The sequence below is a fragment of the Mustelus asterias genome, chromosome 21, assembly GCF_964213995.1.
Source record: "Mustelus asterias chromosome 21, sMusAst1.hap1.1, whole genome shotgun sequence".
Lineage (NCBI taxonomy): Eukaryota > Metazoa > Chordata > Chondrichthyes > Carcharhiniformes > Triakidae > Mustelus > Mustelus asterias.
In genome coordinates this window covers 79,893,469-79,919,734 of record NC_135821.1, presented here as the reverse complement: position 1 = coordinate 79,919,734, position 26,266 = coordinate 79,893,469, and the positions used below count along the sequence as shown (strand labels likewise).

The following is a 26,266-nucleotide window of genomic DNA, read 5'->3' as shown; positions in this document are numbered from 1 at the left end:
AACAGGAGATACACACATGCATGTTTTACAGCAAAGGTCAATTGACTGTGAGCATGAGAGGGTTGACCTTTCACCTCCCAGTGACACCTCACTGCTCCTTCTGGCTGTAATCTGCTCAGAGCAGATACGGGACGCTGACTGTCTGCAAGGTTCAGCAACCCACAAGCCGCCAGGTTCTGTTGTCCCATTTTGGGGTCCCACAGATTCAGCCACTGAGTGGTGAAGGCAAAAGCCCCACCCCCATTTTTGTCCCTGGTTATTTTCAGTGGAGCGGGGAAACAGACGGATCAGGAAACTTGCACACTGGGGGCTTGACGTAGCTAGAACCATTCTGGAACTGGGTATTTCAGAAGTTCTGCAATTTTTAGCAGAGCAAATCTTTCTTTTCCTAAATCCCACCTGCAGAACAGAGAAAGGAAGCATGGATTGGAGGAGGGGAGAGCGTATCTGGTGTTGTCTCCTTTATAGTTCGTCATTTTTTGATTTGATTTGATTTGATTTATTATTGCCACATGTATTAACATACAGTGAAAAGTATTGTTTCTTGCGCGCTATACAGGCAAAGCATACCATTCATAGAGAAGAAAACGAGAGAGTGCAGAATGTAGTGTTACAGTCATAGCTAGGGTGTAGAGAAAGATCAACTTAATGCGAGGTAGGTCCATTCAAAAGTCTGACAGCAGCAGGGAAGAAGCTGTTCTTGAGTCGGTTGGTACGTGACCTCAGACTTTTGTATCTTTTTCCTGAAGGAAGAAGATGGAAGAGAGAATGTCCGGGGTGTGTGGGGTCCTTAATTATGCTGGCTGCTTTGCCGAGGCAGCAGGAAGTGTAGACAGAGTCAATGGATGGGAGGCTGGTTTGTGTGATGGATTGCATTAAATGCTGTAGGCGGCGTTTTATCAATGTTTATTAAATGATTATAAGGCTGCAATTAGAAAAAGCTAAGTGACCATTGTTACTGCTGATGACTGTCAAGATGCCAAGTGAAAGAACAGTTTATTCTGAAGTAGAAACATCTTCAGATGCATTAGAATACTCTACCCACTGGATAAAATGTTAGGCTGCATTGTACAATATTAAAATGCTAGCCCAGTGTGAGATCCGGAGCAAATTGTATAAACATTGCTCTCATTCCCTATTTGTTGAACAGCTCAGCCACCTTTTTGGCTGTTTGAAATCTATGATAGGCGCATGCTTTCAAATGCACAAACTGATGCTGTACTGCAGAATTTATTCACACCACTGTCCTGGCAATTTATGAGTTTATTTATTTTGACAGATTTATGAGTTTCTGAAGCGAATGATAATTTTTCAAATGCCTTTCAAGTGTGGTTGTTTATTTTGACAGATTTGTGAGCTTTTCAACAACTTCCAAATGTTATTAAGGGACTTGTGAGTTCTATTTATAAAATGGACACTGGGTGACCAGTTGCTGTTCAATTAAGTATGTATGTAAGAACATGGCAGATGGAATATGATGTGAATAAATGTGAAATTATCCACCTTTATAGCAAAAACAGAAAAGCAGAATATTTCTTAAATGGTGATAGGTTGAGAAGTGATGATGTCCAAAAGGACCTGGGTGTCCTTGTTCATGAGTCACTGAAAGCAAACATGCAGATGCAGCAATCAATTAGGAAGGCAAATGGTATGTTCCCCTTCATTGCAAGGGAATTTTAGTACAGGAGTAAATCTGTCTTGCTGCAATTACACAGAGCCTTGGTGAGGCCTCACCTGGAGTACTGTGCACAGTTATAGTCTCCTTAACTGAGGAAAGATATCCTTGCCACAGAGGAAGTGCAGCAGAGGTTCACCAGACTAATCCCTGGGATGAGGAGCGATTGAGGAAACTGGGCCTGTACTCTCTAGATTTTAGAAGAATTAGAGATGATCTCATTGGAACTTACAAAGTTCTTCCGGTGCGTGACACAACAGATATGGATGGGATGTTTCCCTTGGCTGGTGAGTCTAGAACCAGGATACAGCCTCAGGTTAAGGGGCCGGACATTTAAGAGTGAAATGAGGAGGAATTTCTTCACTCAGAGGGTGGTGAATCTTTGGAAATCTCTACCCCAGAGGCTGTGAGGCTCATGGAGCATGTTCAAGATAGAGATTGATACATTTCTAGATACTAATGATATCAGGAGATATGGGGATAGTGGGGAAATGGCACTGAGATAAATGATCGGTCGTGATCTGTTTGGATGGCAGAGCGAGGTTGGCCTGCCAACTCTTTTGGAAAGTGAGAGCCTTTTTCCTCGGATGGTGTTGGCTAGCATGAGGGGACATAGCTTTAAATTGAGGGGTGATAGATATAGGACAGATGTCAGAGGTAGGTTCTTCACTCAGAGAGTAGTAAGGGCGTGGAATGCCCTGCCTGCAGCAGTAGTGGACTCGCCAACATTAAGGGCATTTAAATGGTCATTGGATAAACATATGGATGATATTGGAATAGTGTAGGTTAGATGGGCTTTAGATTGGTTTCACTGGTCGGCGCAACATCGAGGGCCGAAGGGCCTGTACTGCCCTGTAATGTTCTATGTTCTATGTTCTTGCTTCTACATTCCTATCATAGACCCTGCCTAAGAGTCACCAGGAGGCAGAGATTTGGGCTGAAATTTCCGCTGTGCACGCAGGTGGGATTTTCCAGTCTCGCTGCAGTGAAAAATGGAGATTTAGCTGATCTATCCTCACTTGCAGCGGCCACAGAGCATGAGCAACTGGAAAATTCCGGCCTTGGATTGGCCTTGACTTTTAAGCCTGAGGAAATGGACAGAGTTTCTTGACACAGAGCTTCGATGCATCACCTTCACTGGAGTGAAACAAGAGGCGACCACAAACATTCAACAATCAAACAATCTATCTTCCTCTCTTTTCTTCAGGGAAGCAAAAGGATAAAAGGCTGGTAAAATTGCAAGGCTTCACCCTGGAGAGAAGCAAGTGTGACAAAAAGCTCTCAAACTCTTAAGACCTAAATGCATGGTGCCTTCTGTAATCACACAACTTTCTCAAGTGTGTGTCTGTGTGAGTGTGAGTCTGTATGAGTGTGAGTCTGTATGAGTGTGAGCGTGTGTATGAGTGTGTGTGTATAAGTGTGTGTGTGAGTGTGTGTGTATGTGTGTGTATATGAGTGTGTGTCTGTGTGAGTGTGTGTGTATGTGTGTGTGTGTATATGAGTGCGTGTGAGTGTGTATGAGGACGTGGATATGCTTATATTCAGCTGTTGAATAATAAACATCTATTTTTATTTTCAAACTGGAATACTGTTCTGGTCCCCTTATCCAAGGAAAGATATATTGGCATTGGAGGCAGTCCAGAGAAGGTTCACTAGGCTGATCCTGGGTATGAAGGGTCTTTCTTATGTGGAGAGGTTGAGTAGGTTGGGCCTGAACTCACTGGAGTTTAGAAGAATGAGAAGCGACCTTATTGAGACATGTCGGATTCTCAGGGGCTTGACACAGTCGATGCTGAGAGGTTGTTTCTCCTTGTGGGAGAGTCTGGGACCAGAGGCATGGTCTCAGAGTCAGGGGGTTACCGATTTAAGACAGAGATGAGGCGGAATTTCTTCTCTCAGAGGGGAGTGAATCTGTGGAATTCTCTCCCGCTGGGGGCTGTAGAGGCTGGGTCGTTAAATATGTTCAAGGCTGAGATAGACAGATTTGTAATCAGTGCGGGAATCGAGGGTTATGGGGATAAGGCGGGAAAGTGGAGTTGAGGATTATCGTATCAGATCAGTCATGATCTCACTGAATGATGGAGCAGACTCGATGGGCCGAGTGGCCTACTTCTGCTCCTATACCTTACGGTCTTGTGATCACTTACAAGTAAACCTGTCAGCTGTTTGGTCCTGAAGGTTACAGCACTCAGGGATTACAATCTTTGATCGGTCAGGAGATGGGACAAGGGCGCGACAATCCTTCTCAGGTTCCCCCTGTCTGTACCATTCTTCACCCACCCTGTCAGACACAGTTAGTGCCCTAAACACAGGAAATTTCCTCAGGTGCTTTCCAGAGAGGACAGAAACAAAGTAATGGAATTGAAGTTAAACCACGTTGGAAATTGACAACATTGCGACAGATTGCAGACTGAGTGCTGAGTCCGTGTCCTTGTCCGTTGTCATTTCAAAGATCGTGATGACATTTAAGACTCTCAGCAAGTGATGGTAGCAGGATTTTACTGCTCTGATTTTGGAGGTAAAGGGTTACCCAGTGCCCTGGTTCTGGGCAGCTTCCAGCAGCTTGACTGGGAGTGTTGTTTGGTGGATACAGAATGAGGGCGGGGTCTGTGGGTGGAATTTTACTGGCTCACGCTGCTCATTGCTGGGCGGAGCAAGCCAGTAAAATGGTTCGAGAGCCGAGAAATCAGGCACGGTCAGTCTCTCGCTGGACATGGGTGAGAGGCTGAACAACTTATTTAAATTTATTATAAGGATGATTTGCCGATGATTAGAGCAAAGAACAAAGAAAATTACAGCATAGGAACAGCTCTTCGGCCCTCCAAGACTGCACCGACCATGCTGCCCGACTGAACTAAAACCTTCCGGGGAACATATCCCTCTATTCCCATCCTATTCATGGATTTGTCCAGACGCCGCTTAGTGAGGCCGACATTGAATCCTCCAGGCTCGCTTGCCTTTATGGCCTCACCGGGAGAGGTTCTCTCCAGCAAAGAAAGCACCTGCTCCCCATGAATGTGGAACAGTCTGTTGGCCTCGCCAGTCGAACTGGAGGCCGATATGACCACTCAGGGAGGCCAAGGGCAAGGGGGGTGCCCCTTGGGTAGTGCCAGCCTGGCACTTTGGCAGTGCTAGCCTGGCACCACCAGGGGGCAGGACCTATGGAGGCGGGGCATGAAAGGGCAGCCCGATCGGGGGGAGGGACTGCCACAATAGCACCATCTGCGCTCTGCAGTTGCGGTTTCACCGGGGGAGGGGGTCCAATCTGTCTGGGCAGTTGGGGGGAGTCAGTGGGGGCTAGATGCCCATGTGTTATGGGGTTCGCGATCAGCTGTGGGCCCCCATGATTGTGGGGGGCTGGAGGGGGGAAAGGGCTGGTTGAGGCTTCCTGCAGCAGCAGGGGCCTGACAGCTCTCTCTCTCTCTGTCTGTCAGACCCTGCTGTTGCTATGGAGCATGTGCAGAATCAGGCTGGCTGGCGAAGTAAGCCCAGCCCACTGCCTGCAGCAGCTAGAAACAGTCTAGCCCATTTTTTGAATGACTGAGCGCATAAGATTGGGTGTGAAAACTCACCCAAAAAACGGATCAGGAACTCTCCCATTTTCACACTAGCTGGACACTTAGAATCAATCTCATAAAATTCCACCCATGTGTGTGACACCCTCCCTTCCTCCCTCCCTCCCTTCTTTCCTCCCTCCCTCCCTCCTCCTCTGATGTTGGATAGTCTGTGGTTATTCACTGTTAAGTTCACACATGGATAATGCCCACTTGAATGAGCATCAGAGAATAATGCCCAATGGACCGAATATCTGGTGAGGAGCCAATAAGGGGCAAAAACTGGAAAGAATTATTGTTCAAAAAAGCATCTTAGAACAAAGGGAAACTCTTTAATGTATCCGTTAAAAGAGCAATTCATGCAGCAGTTTCCATCTTAGACTGGAAGAATCAAAAAACGATGTAAATAAATGTCAAAGTCATTAATATTGCTACGTGCCTCCACACTTTCTCCAGGTTGAAATGTAGTGATGAGTCAACAGGTCTTTCTCAATCCCTCTGATTTAATCTCAGTTTGCAAATATTTACATAGATGGGAGTTTGTGTCAGAGATGGAATTTGCATTCTCTGGAGCCTGTTCAGGTGCTCAGAAAATGGACACCGGATGGATGAAAGAATGTGAAAGGCATTTGAAATATCTACAGAGTTAAAAGCAAAAAATGGAAAAGGTTATGAAGCAGGTCCATCGCGGTTTGAAGAAAACCAATGGTGATGTGAAACAGAGACTTCCTTCCAGCACCATCTGTCCAATGTCCAGCCAGCTCTAAGCGACAGAATCAGGAGAATGTTTGTAGGTTTGAACCAATACAAAATCATTGTGATTTATTCTCCATGAATCAAATAAATAATGAGTGTATGTAATCATTCTTTAAACTTTAATACTGTTGCAAATTAAACTTTTTACTGCTCAAAATGGCTGTGAAAGCCATCAGACCGTTCTCAGAACAAGGCCACAGATGGGACTTCAGCAAGCTGGATGATTTAATTTCTAATTTGTAACCAATAATGTCACATTTACAGTTTTATATTATCGTAAAGTCCAGATTTATTACTGGCTGCCACAATAGCACCGTCTGAGAGACTGATTTTCCACTGTTGGGAAGCATGTTAGGCTTCAATTAATTCCAAAGTTGTGTGTTTTGGAAATCAGGCAGGGACATTTTATTGTAAATCTCAGAGTGTGTTAGACTGCTGCATTGAAAACACAATCAGACCATAGATCCAAACCCCGCAGCTAATTGCAGGTCCTCAGAGCTTCAATGTATAAAATACAAACCTAATCAGGGCACAGATGGAATGCACATTCTGAATTAGAAACACTCTAAAGAGTATTGATATTCCTGTCCTTGAGTCTACATTTTAAAAATTCTTTCTTGGGATGTGAGAGTCACTGGTGGGTCAACAGTTGTTGACCATCCCTGATTATCCTTGGGAAGGTGGTGGTGAATTGTCTTCTCAAATTGCTGCAATCCATGTGATGTAGGTACTGCTGTTAGAGAGGGAGTTCTAGGATTTTGACCCAGCAACAGTGAAAGGATGGTGATATATTTCCAAGTCAGGATGGTGAGTGACGGGGGGTGAGGGCGGGGGGGGGGGGGTGCGGTGGAGTTCCAAGTGGTGGTGTTTCCATGTGACTGCTATCCTGTTCTTCTACGTGGTAGAGGTTCTGAGTTTGGAAGGTGCTGTCAAAGGACCCTTGGTGAGTTGTTGCAGTGCATCTTGCAGATGGTACATACAGTTGCCACTGTGTGTCAGTGGTGGAGGGAATGAATGTTAAAAGCGATGGATGGAGTTCCAATCAACTGGACTATCTTGCCCTGAGCTTCTTGAATCTTATTGGAGCTGCACTCATGCAGGCGAGGAGAGAGCATTCATACTCCTGACTGATCCTTGTAGATGGTGGTCAGTCTTTGGGGAGTCAGGAGGTGAGTTACTCACTGCAGAATTCCCTGCCTCTGGCCTACTCTTGTAGCCATGATCCAAGGCGGCCTTCACGACACACGGCGGCGCAGAGTCGCTGAGCAGAAACTGATAGCCAAGTTCCGCACACATGAGGATGGCCTCAACCGGGATATTGGGTTCATGTCACACTATTTGTAATCTCCACAGCCTGCCTGGACCTGCAGAGTTTCACTAGCTGTCCTGTCTGGAGACAATACACATCTTTTTAGCCTGCCTTGATGCTCTCTCCACTCACGTTGTTGGTATCTTAAAGACTTGATTAGCTGTAAGTATTCGCATTCCAACCGTTATTCATGTAAATTGAGTCTGTGTCTTTATATGCCCTGTTTGTGAACAGAATTCCCACTCACCTGAAGAAGGGGCTTGGAGCTCCGAAAGCTTGTGTGGCTTTTGCTACCAAATAAACCTGTTGGACTTTAACCTGGTGTTGTTAAACTTCTTACTACTCTTGTAGCAACAGTATCTATATGTCTGGTCCAGTTCAGTTTCTGGTCATTGCTAATCCCCAGGATGATGGTAGAGTCATAGAGTCATAGAGGTTTACAGCATGGAAACAGGCCCTTCGGCCCAACTTGTCCATGCCACCCCTTTTTTTAAACCATGAAGCGAGTCCCAATTGTCCTCGTTTGGCCCATATCCCTCGATATCCATCTTACCCATGTAACTGTCTAAACACCTTTTAAAAGACAAAATTGTACCCGCCTCTACTACTACATCTGGGAGCTTGTTCCAGACATTCACCACCCTCTGTGTGAAAAGATTGCCCCTCTGGACACTTTTGTATCTCTCCCCTCTCACTTTAAACCTATGCCCTCTCGTTTTAGACTCCCCTACCTTTGGGAAAAGATACTGACTTTCTAGCTTATCTATGCCCCTCATTATTTTATAGACTTCTATAAGATCACCCTTCAGCCTTCTACATTCCAGAGAAAAATGTCCCAGTCTATCCAGCCTCTCCTTATCACTCAGTGATGGTGATGCCATTAAATGTCATGGGAAGATTGCTTTAAAGTTTATTTATTAGTGATACAATTACATTAACACTGCATTGGACACCACCTGAGGAACAACAAAATAATCAATAGCAAAATATTGCAAATGCTGGACACCTGATATGGAGTCATAGAGTCATGGAGGTTCACAGCATGGAAACAGGCCTTTCGGTCCAACTTGTCCATGCCGCCTTCTTTTTTAAAACCCTTAAGCTAATCCCAATTGCCTGCATTTGGCCCATATCGCTCTATACCCATCATACCCATGTAACTGCCTAAATGCTTTTTAAAAGACAAAATTGTACCCGCCTCTACTACTACCTCTGGCAGCTTGTTCCAGACACTCACCACCCTCTGTGTGAAAAAATTGCCCCTCTGGACACTTTTGCATCTCTCCCCTCTCAACGTAAACCTATGTCCTCTAGTTTTAGACTCCCCTACCTTTGGGAAAAGATATTGACTATCTCAGCTGATCTGTGCCCCTCATTATTTTATAGACCTCTATAAGATCAGCCCTCAGCTCCTACGCTCCTGAGAAAAAAGTCCCAGTCTATCCAGCCTCTCCTTATAACTCAATCCATCCCGGTAGCATCCAAGTAAATCTTTTCTGCTCTCTTTCTAGTTTAATAATATCCTTTCTATAACAGGGTGACCAGAACTGTACACAGTATTCCAAGTGGGGTCTTACCAATGTCTTGTACAACTTCAACAAGACGTCCCAATTCCTGTATTCAATGTTCTGACCGATGAAAGATGTTGAGAGGCATAGGTCGGGTGGACTCTCAGAGGCTTTTTCCCAGGGTGGAAATGGCTGCTACGAGAGGGCACAGGTTTAAGGTGCTGGGTGGGGGGTAGGTATAGGGGAAATGTTAGGGGGAAGTTTTTCACACAGAGGGTGGTGGGCGAGTGGAATCGGCTGCCGTCAGTGGTGGTGGAGGCAAACTCAATAGGATCTTTTAAGAGACTCCTGGATGAGTACATGGGACTTAATAGGATGGAGGGTTATAGATAGGCCTAAAAGGTAGGGATATGTTTGGCACAACTTGTGGGGCCGAAGGGCCTGTTTTGTGCTGTAGTTTTCTATGTTTCCATGTTTCTATGAAACCAAGCATGCTGAATGCCTTCTTCACCACTCTGTCCACCTGTGACTCCACTTTCAAGGAGCTATGAACATGTACCCCTAGATCTCTTTGTTCTGTAACTCTCCCCAACACCCTACCATTTACTGAGTAAGTCCTGCCCTGGTTCAATCTACCAAAATGCATCACCTCGCATTTGACTAAATTAAACTCCATCTGCTATCCATCAGCCCACTGGCCCAATTGATCAAGATCCCGTTGCAATTGGAGATAACTTTATTCACTGTCCACTATGCCACCAATCTTAGTGTCATCTGCAAACTTACTAACCGTGCCTCCTATATTCTCATCCAAATCATTAATATAAATGACAAATAACAGTGGACCCAGCACTGATCCCTGAGGCACACCGCTGGTCACAGGTCTCCCGTTTGAAAAACAACCCTCTACAACCACCCTCTGTCTTCTGTCAAGAAGCCAATTTTGTATCCATTTCGATACTTCACCCTTGATCGCGTGTGATTTAACCTTATGCAACAACCTACCATGCGGTACCTTGTCAAAGGCCTTGCTAAAGTCCATGTAGACAACATCAACTGCACTGCCCTCATCTACCTTCTTGGTTACCCCTTCAAAAACTCAATCAAATTTGTGAGACATGATTTTCCACTCACAAAGCCATGCTGACTGTCCCTAATCAGTCCTTGTGAGAGGATAGAAAATGCGACAAAACCTCAGGCGGTCAGGCAGCAAACGTGGAGAGAGAAACAGAGTTCCAGGTCGGGAACCTTTCATCGGGACTGAATTCTCTTATTGTTCTCACAAAGGCTCATTGACCTGAAACACTAACTCTAGTTTTCTCTCCACAGTTGTTGCCAGACCTGCTGAGCTTTTGCTTTTATTATAATCACCCTGTCTTGTTCCTCATCGGAAGAATCTGGAGTGAAGGAAGTCTGTGTTCCTCGCTGGTTTTAAATCATCTTCCGAGGTAGCTACCATTGTCATGGCCTCCTTTTTCATTCTTCTTCCTTGGGACGTTACTAGATCAGTACCCTTCCTCTGCCGCTAACCATCCTGAGAAAGTGATGGTCGATCTTCTTGTTAAACTGGAATGGTTTGCTAGTACTGAGCTGCTTGCTTGGCCAATTTCAGTAAGAGATACAAAGCAACCAGTTTGGTTGAGTTTGAGTAACACATAGTCCAGACCAAGCAAAGACAAGAAGTTTCCTTTCCTCACGGTGATTTGTGAACCATTGGAATTTTATCAACTATTTACCAGCTTCGAGGTTATAGTTTTCCAAACCATGACATAACAAAGCATCAGTCTGACCCAGGCCATAGTGAAAAAGATTACAGAGTATTTTGGACTTTTTGCTTATACGATTGACAATTATTATTGTTTCAAAGTCAAATATATCTGGACATACAAACGTAGAAAGTAGGAGTAGGCCATTCAGCCCTTTGAGCCAGTCCCACATTTCAATGTGATCATGGCGGATCCTCTATCTCAATATCATATTCCCACACTCTCCACATATCCCTCGATGCCTTTAGAGTCCACAAATCTTTCTATTTCCTTTTTAAATCCATTCAGTGATTGGGCCTCCACAGCTTTCTGTGGTGGAGAATTCCATAGATTCACCACCCTCTGAGTGAAGACATTTCTCTTCATCTCTCAGTCCTGAATGGCCGACCCCGTACCCTGAGACTGTGACCCCTTGTTCGTGACTCCCCCAGCCAGAGGAGATGACATTCCTGCATCCAGTCTGTCCAGCCCTGTCAGAATTTCATATGTTTCAATGAGTTTCCCCTCATTCTTCTAAATTCCAGTGAATACTGATCCAGTCAACCCAACCTCTCCTCACACGACAATCCTGCCATCCCAGGAATCAATCTGGTGACCCTTTGCTGCACTCCCTCTTTGGCAAGGACACCCTTTCTTTAGATAATGAGACCAAAACTGCACACAATACTCTGGGTGTTGTCTCACCAAGGCCCTGAACAGCTGCAGTAAGACATCCTTACTCCTGTAGGCCAGCATACCATTTGCCTTCGTAACTGCTTGCTTTCAGTGACTGGTGTACAAGCCCACCCAGGTCCTTTGTACCTCAACATTTCCCAATCTAACACTATTTAAATAACACCCTACTGGTCTGTGTCTCCATCTGAAGTGGATAACGTCAAATTTATCCACATTATACTGCATCTGCCATGTGTTTTCCCACTCACTCAACTTGCCCAGCTGGACAGAGGAGGAATGCTACAGAAAAAGGCAGCACGGGTTGGACAGATAATTATTAGCTTTAAAATTATTAGCTTTAGCATAAGCAAAATTCCATTCCTTCAGAAATTGTAGATTGAAGGGAAGAACTTCCCTGTTCACTATTTGATGGTGGGCAGAATACAATTGTGAATGACGCCATTCTCTCCAAAAGCATTTTCCTGCTGCCATGTCAACAGCTACAAGCTCCAGCATCTGTCATTCCATAGTCCCCACGTTAACTGGACACAGTCCAAGCTTGCCAGCTGCTCTGCTCCTCAGTCTGTCCAAGTCCCTGTCAACGGCACCAATTCTTTATCCTTGATCACTCTCTTCAAAAATCTCAGTGCTTTGACCTGTCTGAGCTTTTTAACTCTCCTTCTCCCTGGCCCCGTTTTATTTCCCTGTGCTGTGTAAGAATGTCTACACACCCTCACGGGCACCTCCCTCATCAATTACCATCCAGAACATTTTGTCATGAAAATGTTGTTTTGGCAAAGCAGTAAGAATAGCTTCCCAGCTGCTCCCTGCAACTCGCTGTCTCTCTCCGGCTCTACTTTTCAGCAATATTGATGCGACAGGACATCACATCAAATATTTAAAAATTAAAGGTTTGAGATATTCATTTATAGCAACAGCTTATATTTATACAGCACCTTTGACATTATGGAACATCCCAAAATTTTTAACTGGGTGAACAAGATGTTTTTGCTATTTTCTATTAGTTAAGTAAGCATTTTTTACAAGACAACTTTTTCAAGCAAAATGGGAACAGAATAAAGTTAGCGAGAATCATCCTTGGTAAAAATAAATTGAAGATATAACTGGGAATAAAACTCCCATCTCCAGGTTTGTCAATACAATGGCAAATACACAGGGTGCAGGGTAATGCAACATTTCAGGAAACCCTCTCATTCTGCTGGACAGATGGACTGAATTGGTCAAACCAGCTGAAAGCCAGTATCATCGCAGCCTCAGTAGAGGCTGGCCAATGGCTTGATCAGCCTCAGTGCGGCTGGCCGCTGCTCCGATCAGCCTCAGTGAGGCTGGCCGCTGCTCCGATCAGCCTCTGTAGAGGCTGATCGGATTTAAGGTGATTGGCATAAAAATCATTGAATTGAATAGAACGGGGTGAAAGGTCACTTGGCCTGAACTGTAAACACTGCCTGACCTGTGCAGTCTTTCCAGCATTTTTTGTTCCTATTTCAGATTTCCAGCATCTGCAGTGTTTTGCTTTTGTAATCTCTACATCATCAGGGGTTAGGATTTGGAATTCATTGCCTGATGGTGAATAAAGGATCTGTGGGGACCTTTGAAAGGGATGGAGTAAAATGGCAGCGATATGGGGAAGTGCAGCGGAGCGGAGCGGGACTAACGAGACTGCTCCTCAAAAAAACCAACACAGACTCAATGGGCTGAATGGTCCCCCTCTGTGTTGTACTATGAAAGCTACTATCTGTGTTGCAGGACATCAACAGTAGATACTTCTTAGCTGTTGCGATCTCGGGGAAGATCACTAGAGGAACACTTGCAGTATTTTATAACAAACTGCTTCCCAACATCCCAAAATACCAGCACAGTTATTCATTCAATAATGTGCACAAAATGGCGGACCTTCATCAAATGTCTTCCATGGCTATTTGACTGTGAATTTATCACCAAAGAGAAGATTTTGCCCCTTCTTTAGTTGTGGCAAAAGTGCAGACATTTCACTCAAAGTACTGAAGAGAGCGGAACTTTTCTCCAATCTCATTTGAAAAACTGTCTCTGATTGTAGATGGCAGGGAGAGTAGTTTCTAGAAAGCTGTTGAAAGATTATATGTGAGACTGTGAGATAAGGTTAAGTGGGTGACTCAGTCATTCAGTGCTTGAATTTTGACAGGTCAATGATAATCTCAGAGCAGAGACTCAATCAGAACACTTTTACCGTCAGCCAATTTAAATGAAGCATCTCTACGCTGCAAACTCTCACACAATGTGACAACATACCTGTTTACATCGGCTGAACACAATGCTCCTGATTTAATCTACTCTTAACTATTTAAGTAAAAGGTGGTTACTGTTTACACAACAACTCTGACATATAATCCCTGGCCACTGTTATATTATAAATATAATTCTGACTGACTCAACTGGAGACTGAAACACAAAGACTGAAACTTTAGATTATTTTATTCATTCACAGGACATGGGTGTCACTGGAAATATCAGCATTTATTGTTCATCCCTCATTGCCCTGGAGAAGGTGATGGTGACCTGCTGCATTGAATAGAAATGAATGTCTTGTATTTTTGAGATTGAGTCTTCTATCTTGGACTTTAGGAGGGTTGGTTCTGTAGTTTCCCACTGAACACTTGTTTATTAATGCCATATCTGAACAGATTACAGAGTAGGCACGGTGCTCTTAGGCATAATTACAACCTCCCTCAAGAGAATTAATGATTGGCTAACTGAGGTCAATGGTACATCACCAACTATGTCATATATTTGCATATCCCATCCGTCAAACTGTTATATTGCACTTCCCCCAAGTACAATAACTTACTCTTTAACAACAACATTGAACTGTCTTTAACGGCATGGTAGCACAGTGGTTAGCACTGCTGCCTCATAGTACTAGGGACGCGGGTTCGATTCCGGCCTCGGGTCACTGTCTGTGTGGAGTTTGCACGTTCTCCCCGTGTCTGCATGGGTTTTCTCCGGATGCTCCGGTTTCCTCCCACAGTCCAAAGATGTGCAGGTTAGGTGGATTGGCTATTATAAATTGACACTAGCAGGGTAACTTTGTGGGGTTATGAGGATAGGGCCTGGGTGGGATTGTGGTTGGTGCAGGCTCGATGGGCCAAATGGCCTCCTTCTGCACTGTCAGGATTCTATTGACATTACATTTCTGTAACTCCCCTTTTTTTACAACTATCGATTCCACCCAATTTAAATTCCTACTTCTCTCCTCAAGACAGAACACAATATCTTAGCAAAAAATTGCAGCATGTGGGTTCTGGCGGGAAAACCGGTGTGTTTCTCTCCTAGATGTGCCCACTTGTCAGTGCCAAACTATGCCAAGGGGCAGTACCGAGGACATTGCCAGGCCACTGCCTAATCATGTCCCATTGCCTTGGGGGCTGTACTCACCTGTACCCCCCTGAGAAGATCCCCATGACAGGTTCACGTCTGGGTGAACCTGTTGGGAATGGCGCTGGTTTACCTGCTGAATATCTGGTGTGGGGGGAGGTCCTGGAGAGAGTGCTTGCCAATGATGTGTGAATGTATTAAAATGAGCTTCCAGGATTCCCGCAGCATGCTTCACACCGCTCCACCAGCGAGGGGCCGGGAAGATCGGAACTCGGAAATGCACCAGCACAAATCGTGCTTTCCAGATTTTGAGCACGTGTTGCCATTCCCGCACATGGAGAGTGCAGCTAAACCGCACCCCCATAGTCCTGAGGAATTCAATCTCCAACAGTATTCCTGGCCCTTGGGGAAGATGTCCTGGGGACTTGAGGACTTCCATCGACATCTGGTAGGACAACATCACCTACAGAAACAGAGACTGCATCATCACTGCTGTCAGCATTGCTTGGAAGCAGAGTTAGATTGCAGGATGACTAAATTACAATGAAAACGTTCCAATGAAAGACTGATCCAAAGAGAAAAATGAAGACAATTGACTTTTGGACCTTCTGGGATTAGAAGAGGAGAACTCAGGACATTCTGAGGAACTTGTTGCTCCCTTGAAGGATTCTCAGAAGAAACTTCAGGAGGAGAATGATCTTTAACTCCAGGGAAGCCGGTCACAGTTGGACCCTTCACTGCTGCATCAGAGACTGAAAAGGCATTGAGGATCTGAGATTTCAATGAACTGAGATGGCAAAGGATAAAAACAACCAAATTCCAGTAAGATTGCCAGGAAAAGAGGAAGAGATGATTTCCCAATAAGGACTGTATAATTTGTGTGGGCAATGATAAAGGAGCCACACTTCTCCCCAGTTGAGGTTGCTACTCTATGGCCAATGGAAAGAATTGTTAAGAATATGGAGGCAAGGCACTTCCCTCCGGGACAGGATTGCTGCCCAGGATTCCGCAGCTTCAGAAATGCTGCTGCAGCCTCTGTGACCACCTCCAGCCCTGGACAGAAGGAGACTGGGATTCTCCCAAAGAAATTCTGGGGCGATTCTCCCAGTGCAGCGCAGCAGGCCAGGAGACCCAGTGGAGGCCATTTAGCGGACTTCCCATCGGGTGCCATGGCCTCCGCAAGTCTCTGGGCACTGGATTTCCAGCACAGTCACCTCCGCACCAGAAATTGGGGCTGGCCAGCGATCGAACTGGCCAGCGATCGGGAGGCCGGCAGTGCCGGGCCACTGCACATATGCCAATCTCAGCGCTGACAGATCGATGCATGCGCAGTGGCCCACTCAGCGCTATGCTGCCAGTCTCTCCAGCGGGAATAGACCCTGCTCCCGGATTCGTGGACTGATTAATGCTAGGGCTCTCTGTAATGCACAGAGTGTGGGAGATCCATTTTGAAAATCCCACTGAAAAGACCAACGGGGTTTATTCCCACTTTTACGCAAATTCAACACTTTGAATTATTTTGGGGGAATCCCATCCTCTAAGTTTCCAACTTGTGGGAAAATGGGAGTAGCTCCCGCCATTTTTTTTAGTGTGATTTCCAGAATAAATCTCCGACACTCTGTGCATCACAGAGTTGCCCAAGTGGGATTCCGTCTGGAAATCAGGAGGCGGGGTCTATTCCCACTGGAGAGGCTGGCAGCATACCGCTGAGCGGGCCACTGCGCATGTTCCGACCTGCCAGAGTGGAGATCGGTGCGTGCGCAGTAGCCTCGCACTGCCGGCCTCCCGATCGCTGGCCAGTTTGATAACGCCCCTCACCCCCACCAATTGCTAACCCCAATAGGCCCCGCCCCCTGGCCCCATCCCCTTGGCACTGCCCGATGCCCAGTGCGCAGTGCCAAAGTGCCCCTTGGGCACTTCCAGGGGTAAACATAGTAAGAAGTTTAACAACACCAGGTTAAAGTCCAACAGGTTTATTTGGTAGCAAAAGCCACACAAGCTTTCGAAGCTCTAAGCCCCTTCTTCAGGTGAGTGGGAATTCTGTTCACAAACAGAGTTTATAAAGACACAGACTCAATTTACATGAATAATGGTTGGAATGCGAATACTTACAACTAATCAAGTCTTTAAGAAACAAAACAATGGGAGTGGAGAGAGCATCAAGACAGGCTAAAAAGATGTGTATTGTCTCCAGACAAGACAGCCAGTTAAACTCTGCAGGTCCACGCAACTGTGGGCGTTACAAATAGTGTGACATGAACCCAATATCCCGGTTGAGGCTGTCCACGTGTGTGCAGAACTTGGCTATCAGTTTCTGCTCAGCGACTCTGCGCTGTCGTGTGTCGCGAAGGCCGCCTTGGAGAACGCTTACCCGAATATCAGAGGCCGAATGCCCGTGACCGCTGAAGTGCTCCCCAACAGGAAGAGAACAGTCTTGCCTGGTGATTGTCGAGCGGTGTTCATTCATCCGTTGTCGCAGCGTCTGCATAGTTTCCCCAATGTACCATGCCTCGGGACATCCTTCCAGGGGGCCAGGCTGGCACTACCCAAGGGGCACATCTCCCCTTACCCCTAACCTCCCAGGGGGGCATCTGTACCCTTGATACTACAGCTTGCTAGGTCATTTCCAAGGCGATTTAAGAGTCAACTACATCGCTGTGGATCTGGAGGGACCAGACGGATTAATGACGACAGATTTCATTCCCTAAAGGACATTAGTGAACCAAGTAGCTTTTCATGATAATCCAGTAATTTCATGATCACCATTACTGATACTAACTTTTCATTCCAGATTTATTTAATTCATTCTTGGGACATTGTAGGATTTGAGCTGATGTCACATCAGTCCAGGATTCTGGGTTATTCATCCTGTGTGCACAATGCTACTGGACCCTTCCATTATCTCTGCACGCAGAGCGGACACACAGCCAATATCATTTATTGTTGTGCTACACTAAAGAAAATGGATCAAGTTGTCACCGTTCCATCTCTAAACCTTTCGACTCCATTGCAATCGAATTCAAAGATGATTCTATAAGGAACATTCTTTGGAACAGATATTGTGCTGAGTGCTATTTTGTGACTCTTATTGACTAGTGTCGGGTCATTCTAATTGACCCTTACATCTCGAGGTTAGAGGAAGGAAAATGAGTTACTCCGATTGTTATCTGGTACCTGTGTGTGTGAAGGGCTGGTTCACACTGGGCGACAATGTTCCCCACAATCAGACAGCCTGCTCTCACTCACTTAACCTTCACATTCAAATTCTAACCACTTGGATCTGTACCAGAAGTCAGCAAATAAAAACAGAAAATGCTGGAAATACTCAATAGGTCAGAGAGCATTGGTGGAAACCAGAGGTCAGCTACTGACTGTCTTGTGTCACATCCCAGAATCTTCCAAACTTCAAACCAACTTTTATATTTTAAACTGACTACAAATGGCTGCAAAACCATGGGCACTGAGAATCACCAGCCCACTCTCATAGAATCCGTACAGTACAGTAGGAGGCCATTCGGCCCATCAAGTCTGTACTGATCACAATCCAGGCCCTATTCCCGCAACCCCACACATTTACCCTGCTAATCCCCCTGGCACTAGGGTCAATTTGGCATGGCCAATCAACCTAACCCGCACATCTTTGGACTGTGGGAGGAAACGGGAGCACCCGGAGGAAACCCACGCAGACATGGGGAGAACATACAAATTCCACACAGACAGTTACCCGAGGCCGGAATTGAACCTGGGTCCCTGGCGCTGTGAGGCAGCAGTGCTAACCATTGTGCCACTGTGCCATGGATCCAGGCACTCCCCTGTATCAAGAGGGAACAAATCTAACCTTCCAGACTGATGTTGACTCAATGCCTTTTCCTAAAATTAATTCAAGAGGGTGGTTTCAAATGGAATGTGTCATCAGGGGTTGCCTGGTGGCAGTGTGTGTGAACCCCAGGAAACGCCATTGGCAGCAGCGGGTCAGGAGAATTCTGCCACTGGTCAATGGTGAGCTGCCTCTGCCGGCACAAAGACACACAAGGGGGGGGGGGGGGGGGGGGGGGTGGTGGTGAGCAGGGGGCAGAACCCCACCCCCGCCACCGGCTACTTCAAACTCTCAATCTGAGAAAACCACCAAACAGGATTTGTAATCAGTCTAACCACCCACTCTATTTGGGAAAGAACTTTGGACTTTCCACAGTTCACAAGATGAGATAGCAATTCATTCTGTTTGCTTTCAAAAAAACAGAAAGAGGCTGTTCTGTAGACAGAGTTCCATTAGAAAGCCTTTGAGCCAATTGTGAGTCATCTACACAGCCAAGGTAATAACAGCAATACCTTGAAAGTGGGAGAAGGATTCATAGAAACAGAAACATAGAAAACTACAGCACAAAACAGGCCCTTCGGCCCCACAAGTTGTACCGAACATATCCCTACCTTTTAGGGCTACCTATAACCCTCCATCCTATTAAGTCCCATGTACTCATCCAGGAGTCTCTTAAAAGACCCTATTGAGTTTGCCTTCACCACCACTGACAGCAGCCGATTCCACTCGCCCACCACCCTCTGTGTGAAAAACTTCCCCCGAACATTTCCCCTGTACCTACACCCCAGCACCTTAAACCTGTGTCCTCTCGTAGCAGCCATTTCCACCCTGGGAAAAAGCCTCTGAGAGTCCACCCGATCTATGCCTCTCAACATCTTATATACCTCTATTAGGTCTCCTCTCATCCTACGTCTCTCCAAGGAGAAAAGACCGAGCTCCCTCAGCCTATCCTCATAAGGCATGCCACTCAATCCAGGCAACATCCTTGTAAATCGCCTCTGCACCCTTTCAATCTTTTCCACCTCCTTCCTGTAATGAGGCGACCAGAACTGAGCACAGTACTCCAAGTGGGGTCTGACGAGGGTCTTATATAGCTGCATCATTATCCCCGGACTCCTAAACTCAATCCCTCGATTGATAAAGGCCAGCACACCATACACCTTCTTAACCACCTCCTCCACCTGCGGGGCCGATTTTAGAGTCCTATGGACCCGGACCCCAAGGTCCTTCTGATCCTCTACAGTACTAAGAGTCTTACCCTTTATATTGTACTCCTTCATCCCATTTGACCTGCCAAAATGGACCACTATGCATTTATCTGGGTTGAAGTCCATCTGCCACTTCTCCGCCCAGTCTTGAATCTTATCTATGTCCCTCTGTAACTTCCGACATCCCTCCAGACTATCCACAACCCCACTAACCTTCGTGTCATAGAAACATAGAAACATAGAAAAACTACAGCACAAACAGGCCCTTCGGCCCACAAGTTGTGCCGAACACATCCCTACCTTCTAGACCTACCTATAACCCTCCATCCTATTACGCTCCATGTACTCATCCAGGAGTCTCTTAAAAGACCCTATTGAGTTCGCCTCCACCACCACTGACGGCAGCCGATTCCACTCACCCACCACCCTCTGTGTGAAAAACTTACCCCTAACATCTCCCCTGTACCTACCCCCCAGCACCCTAAACCTGTGTCCTCTCGTAACAGACATTTTCACCCTGGGAAAAAGCCTCTGAGAGTCCACCCGATCAATGCCTCTCAACATCTTATACACCTCTATTAGGTCTCCTCTCATCCTTCGTCTCTCCAAGGAGAAAAGACCGAGCTCCCTCAGCCTATCCTCATAAGGCATGCCACTCAATCCAGGCAACATCCTTGTAAATCTCCTCTGCACCCTTTCAATCTTTTCCACATCCTTCCTATAGTGAGCTGACCAGAACTGAGCAGTTCTCCAAGTGGGGTCTGACGAGGGTCTTATAAAGCTGCATCATTATCCCTGGACTCCTAAACTCAATCCCTCGATTGATAAAGGCCAGCACACCATACACCTTCTTAACCACCTCCTCCACCTGCGGGGCTGATTTCAGAGTCCTTGGTTCCTTTGAGTTCACCCAGGAACCAAGCTCCTGGGGATTTGACTCCAGGGCACTTTGCAGTTTACTGGAATCTTCTACAATCCTCTTCATCTAAGAAACTACAGGCCTGCCACAAAAGAGACTGAAGGTGGGATTTTCTGATTTTTGTTCAGAGTGTCGTCTCCAACGGGGAAAGCAGATGGAGCCCAACAGCTGGCTTGCTGGGTTTTCCTGTTGTATTTTAAACACTTTGATAGAAAAGTTAAGAGGTGGATCCCTTGACATCACGCTGGTGAGGGGGTAGGAGCTCTGAATTAGCTCTCCCCACCAGTAAACTCAGCTGCTGACAGGGGCATCTCAATCTAAAAGAAAAGAACACCCTCCTCTGTAGCACACTCCACATCCCCCATCCTCCATCCCCCCCCCTCCCCCCACACCCCGCCCCCCCCCCCCCCCCCCCCCCCCCGGCCCCCGGCCCCGGAACCAACCCTGAACCTTGCCAACGGAATTCCCCTGGCAGTGCTCCTTAGCAGTGCCCCTGCAGTGCCAGGGGAAGTGCTGGGGGCAATGTCAGGGGGCAGTGCCAGGGTAATGCCCAGGCATGACCCTGTATCCCCAGGGGTTGTATTTACCTGTGCACCCCCAGCAGGTTCTGTTCACCAGTTCCTTCATGTGGTGTCATGCCGGCAGGCTTGGCGGGGGGGAGAGTGAATTTCCTACATGGGGAATGATACAGCGGGGATACCCTCCAGGTATATGTTAATGTATTATAATGGGGCTCCCGTCATTGCGTGGCTGAAGCCCCATTACATCATTGGCAGGGAGGGTGGAGACAGTCAAGTGGGGAAATCCCACTGGCATAAAAGCTGTTTTAGAACTCTGCCCCCACCCCCCCGATTCTCTGCCATTCCCACCCACTGGAAACAGGAGCGGAAAATTCCCCCCCCCCCCCCCCCCAAGACAATCATTAATTGCAATTGCATTTTATTTTACCTCCATCAGTCACTAATCTTTGTGCGTTTGTTCATGTGTATGTGAGTTAAGTGAGTGAAATATCACAGTTTAAATCTCTGGGACAAGTATAAACTTCTTTGTTTTAAAACTCACAAAGAACTTGCTGCTGGGACAATTTACACGAGGGCAGTCACTCTGAGATTAAGTGAGCACTCACTGTACAGACAACCACACCAATCCCAGGCAGTCAGAAAACACAATGATTCTTCCCACAACTTGCTTAATAAGCGGATCAGGGATTATGGGGAAAAGGCAGGAGAATGGGGATGAGAAACATATCAGCCGTGATTGAATGGCGGGGCAGACCCGACGTGGTTTCTGCTCCTGTGTCTTATGGTCTTATAAAGAGACAACAAATTCCAAAGTGGAGGGGATGAAACCTGGAGAAGGACAATGGAAAATTGTTTATATTGCTCATCCTTTCCAATGTTTTTCTGGTTAAAGACAATCTACTTTCGACAAAATATATTGTCCCAAATAATAAATCCGCTGAAGACTGAGGAACCCAGAACAAGTCTGTCGGGCATCAGTTATCAATGAGATTTGAACCCATGACTCCAGGATTGGGGAGTATCTTTCTTAACAAAAGGAAGTGCCTTTAAGAATGAAAGATTGTGAGGATATTGGTGCTTCCAGGGGAAACTGTCCAGACCCTGACAAAGGACCGAATCACGATACATATGGCCATGAAGATAAAGAACAATATGTGGATTTGACAGATTCAGTTTCCTGTCGGTTTGTTCTCAATGTCACAGTGAAATGCGTCATTCCTACTTCATGCAGGAACAATCAACTGACACGTTTTACAAACTTCCTGTCCGCTCTCCAGTTTGTCTGCTCACTTCCTCCCTCAACAATTCCATATCCATCTATTTCCACACTTATGTCCCTTTGGGAAATCCTGCTGTGTTGGTCAAATCACAACCTCACTTCCACTCTGCTGATCCCCGGTCATCCTGAACGCACTGTGTCATGTGTACCGTGGATATAATCACTCCAGTGGTGAATAGCCTACTGACCTGAAATTATACTTCTGTCAAGATACACGTAACTGGAATTAGCATATCAATACCAGAATGTGTATCCTGTTATAAAATCTGTTTATTCTTAGCTGCATTTATGTGAGAGAGAAATCGAGGTAGAATTCAATTATCTGTGGTGACAGTTTGGTGTTATTCTGGAGAGATACATGGTCAGAGATGTTATATTTCAGTAAAGATGTTAATCTGGTTTATTAAGTGACAAGTAACATTCACACCATGTAAGCTCCACACATCAACTGTCTCCAACAAGACTGAATCCAACCTTTTCAACTTGGTGTTCATTGAATTCCCCACCATCAATATCCTGGGGGTCACCATTGACCAGATAATCACCTGGGCCTTGCATGGCCTTGCAGGTCGCACTTTCAAACAAGCACTGCTCTGGAATGGTGTTAGGGACTCATGACTGACTGGAATTGGTCAATTTAAATGGGGTGCAAACTTCATCTTTATGGGCATCTGATAGGAAGAATATCATCATGTAAAAGATTATAAACTGTTCAATCTTACCTGACCTTTTTGCTTACCTGACCTTTTGTCAGGGCAGCACAGTGGCACAGTGGTTAGCACTGCTGCCTCACAGCGCCAGGGACTTGGGTTCGATTCCCGGCTTGGGTCACTGTCTGTGTGGAGTTTGCACGTTCTCTCCATTGTTGCGTGGGTTTCCTCCGGGTGCTCCGGTTTCCTCCCACAGTCTGAAAGACGTGCAGGTTAGGTTGATTGGCCATGCTAAATTGCCCCTTAGTGTCCCGGGATTTGTATGTTAGAGGGATTAACCAGGTAATTATGTGCGGTTTTGGGGATAGGGTCTGGGTGGGATTGTTGTTGGTGCAGACTCAATGAGCCGAATGGCCTCCTTCTGCACTGTAGGGATTCTATAATTCTTACTTAAAAAGTGGACTTTGTTGAAGCAAAAGATGGCTGCTACAGATCACGTGATTCACAAGTTGGCTACAGTTTCTGGGAATTTTGAACAGCAGTTACAGGACAAAATCTCACCCTTCATCCTTGTGGAATCTCACACCTCTCATTATGAGAACATATTGAATTAACAAAACCAGGGGCCAGCAGATGATGCATTTCCCCAGCTTGGTCCACAATAAAGGAACACCATTATAACTCATTCTACCTGCTGAAGCAAAGTGGGGAAGAGAGTTCCTGGTCTGAAGTTGTTGAGTCAGAGTCATAGAGGTTTACAGCATGGAAACAGGCCCTTTGGCCCAACTTGTCCATATAATAGGGTGACCAGAATTGCACACAGTATTCCAAGTGTGGCCTTACCAATGTCTTGTACAACTTCAACAAGACATCCCAACTCCTGTATTCAATGTTCTGACCGATGAAACCAAGCATGCCGAATGCCTTCTTCACCACTCTGTCCACCTGTGACTTCACTTTCAAGGAGCTATGAACATGTACCCCTAGATCTCTTTGTTCTGTAACTCTCCCCAACACCCTACCATTAACTGAGTAAGTCCTGCCCTAGTTCAATCTACCAAAATGCATCACCTCGCATTTGACTAAATTAAACTCCATCTGCCATTCGTCAGCCCACTGGCCCAATTGATCAAGCTCCCGTTGCAATCGGAGATAACTTTCTTCACTGAAAAGTGAACTCAATGTTAAGTCCAAAAGGCTGTAAAGTACCTCATCAGGAGATGAGTTACTGTTCCTCCAGTTTGTGTTTGGCATCAGTGGAACATTGCAGCAGGCTGATGTTTCTATTTCAGTCCGTTAGCAGTGTCCTTGATGTGGGAGTGACTCAATGGGTGGGATTTTCCTGCTGTGTTCGCCCCAAAATTGGAAAATCCCACCCAAGGTCAACAGACCTTTGCATGGTCCACCCCCTCGCCTGGTATGATTCTTGTGGGACGGGAAAATTCCCCTCAATGTCTCTAATTGGGAGAACAAGTTTGAATCCAAATCTTCCTTTACAAAATGAGTTGCTGATCATGGTCAGATTCTCTGATATAGTTCCCAAATGCAGACAAGGCAACTGGCCAACACCTGTGGGGTGCAGCGACCGTATAGTTCATTAAAGTCATTGAGAGAAGGGAATCTACCATTGCTACTGGGTTTGACCCATGTGTAGCCAATCCACACACAGGCTGACTCTTTGAAATAGTCTCTGACATGGACGAATAAACCGTCCAGTTGTACATTCCGTTGTCTGATTTCCACAAAACGCAATGTAAAACAATGGAGATAAAAGTGGACTTGACATTTGGAAAAAAAATTTAAAACACTCTGATACAATTACAAAACGTAACAGAAACTTTACAAGAGCAACCAATAAAAGTTGTTATGAAGGAATATTTGTAAATCAGATTTGAATAGTGGAGTATCAAGTCTTCACTTAAATGGAACTGAACATATTCCTCATGAATTCTTTTGTTGTAAATCTGTGAGAAAAGGTTTGCACTAATATGTTGCAATATCACAGTCACTGCCTATTGTTCCAACTCACTGACAGGACAAGATGGATTATTTTCTATCCTCTGTCGGGGTGGATTTGCTTGAAAACACCTATCCTGAAGATTAGTGCTATCTTTCACTTCAGCAAATTACAGCTGGTTTAGTTTAACCATGAAACTTCCACCAGAAGCGTCACTTTTAGGAATCACCTTATGTTGTTTTGGTGCATTTCTCAGGGAGGTTTGACTAACTTCATTGCAGTGTTAACGTAAGCCTACTTGTGACTATTGAATAAACTTTAACTTTATTAATCTCGATTTTCCAACCGTTGTTATGTCAACAGCAGCAGTAACAATTATATTGCCATTTACTCTGATTGTCTCTTGCTCTGTGGCAGTTTGGCGGGAAGCTAGTTTCCGTGTAGCTTTCCATGAAGGCAGGTGGAAGCAGAGAAATGATAAACAAAATTCCCGTTCCCAAATCCTATTGTGGTGAACCATTGTTGGTCACCACCAGGAGTGCTGAGCCATGGTCTGGCCAGTACTATGAGTCTGTAGATATGTTACTGTTGGGGTTAGGGTTGGGCTGTTCTACCTGTTAATAAAGTCCTATGGTACACCCCAGTTGGCTCCGCCTCCTGGGAGAGGTATAAAGGTCACTGCTCTGCCTGGTGACCCTTTAGTCTGGGATTGTATATTGTATATAGTAGCTCCGTTATTGTTGGCAATAAAAGCCTTTATTTCCCGGGTACATCCTGCCTCCCGTGTGATTTATCGCGCATCACCTATTAAATTGGTTACTTCCCAATATGCCAGCAGGATGCATTAGTGCAGCAATTTCTTCACTTTTGCTCCAAGTTGTAATCTTTGTTGCATCTGGAACTCTTTACACAAATTAATAATTCTTGGTCAACATAGCACACTGCACCAGGGAATTAGAGATTCAAGGAATTTTTCACCCAATATCACACTCCAACAAGTAACTTTCTCCATTGCAGCAAGTTGGGAAGGAAAGAACAGTTTTGATATGAGCTTGGTCTCTGCGCTATACTTTGTAAAAACAGAATCCAACTACCCAACATCCAACTCAGCCAGAGGTTTATTATTTCAAAATATCTTGACATCCAATCTATTTCTACAATATCTAAATTGCCTCTAACTCTCGCTGCTTCCTTATCATTGCTAAGGTCGTTGTTAGATTTCCCCGCATTGATTTAAAGTTTATTAATTTAAAAATCAACTTCAGGCACAGCAAGTGTCACATTGAGACAAAATTTACAATCAATCATTCCAAGCAAAATA

The 26,266-nt window shown here is 45.6% G+C and overlaps 1 protein-coding gene across 3 annotated transcripts in view; it reads left to right on the top strand.

Annotated features, from left to right (window-relative positions):
* LOC144508997 (uncharacterized) overlaps positions 1–26,266 on the top strand; it is a 190,140-nt gene that overhangs the window by 58,001 nt on the left and 105,873 nt on the right. The gene's annotated exons all lie outside the window — the stretch shown is intronic.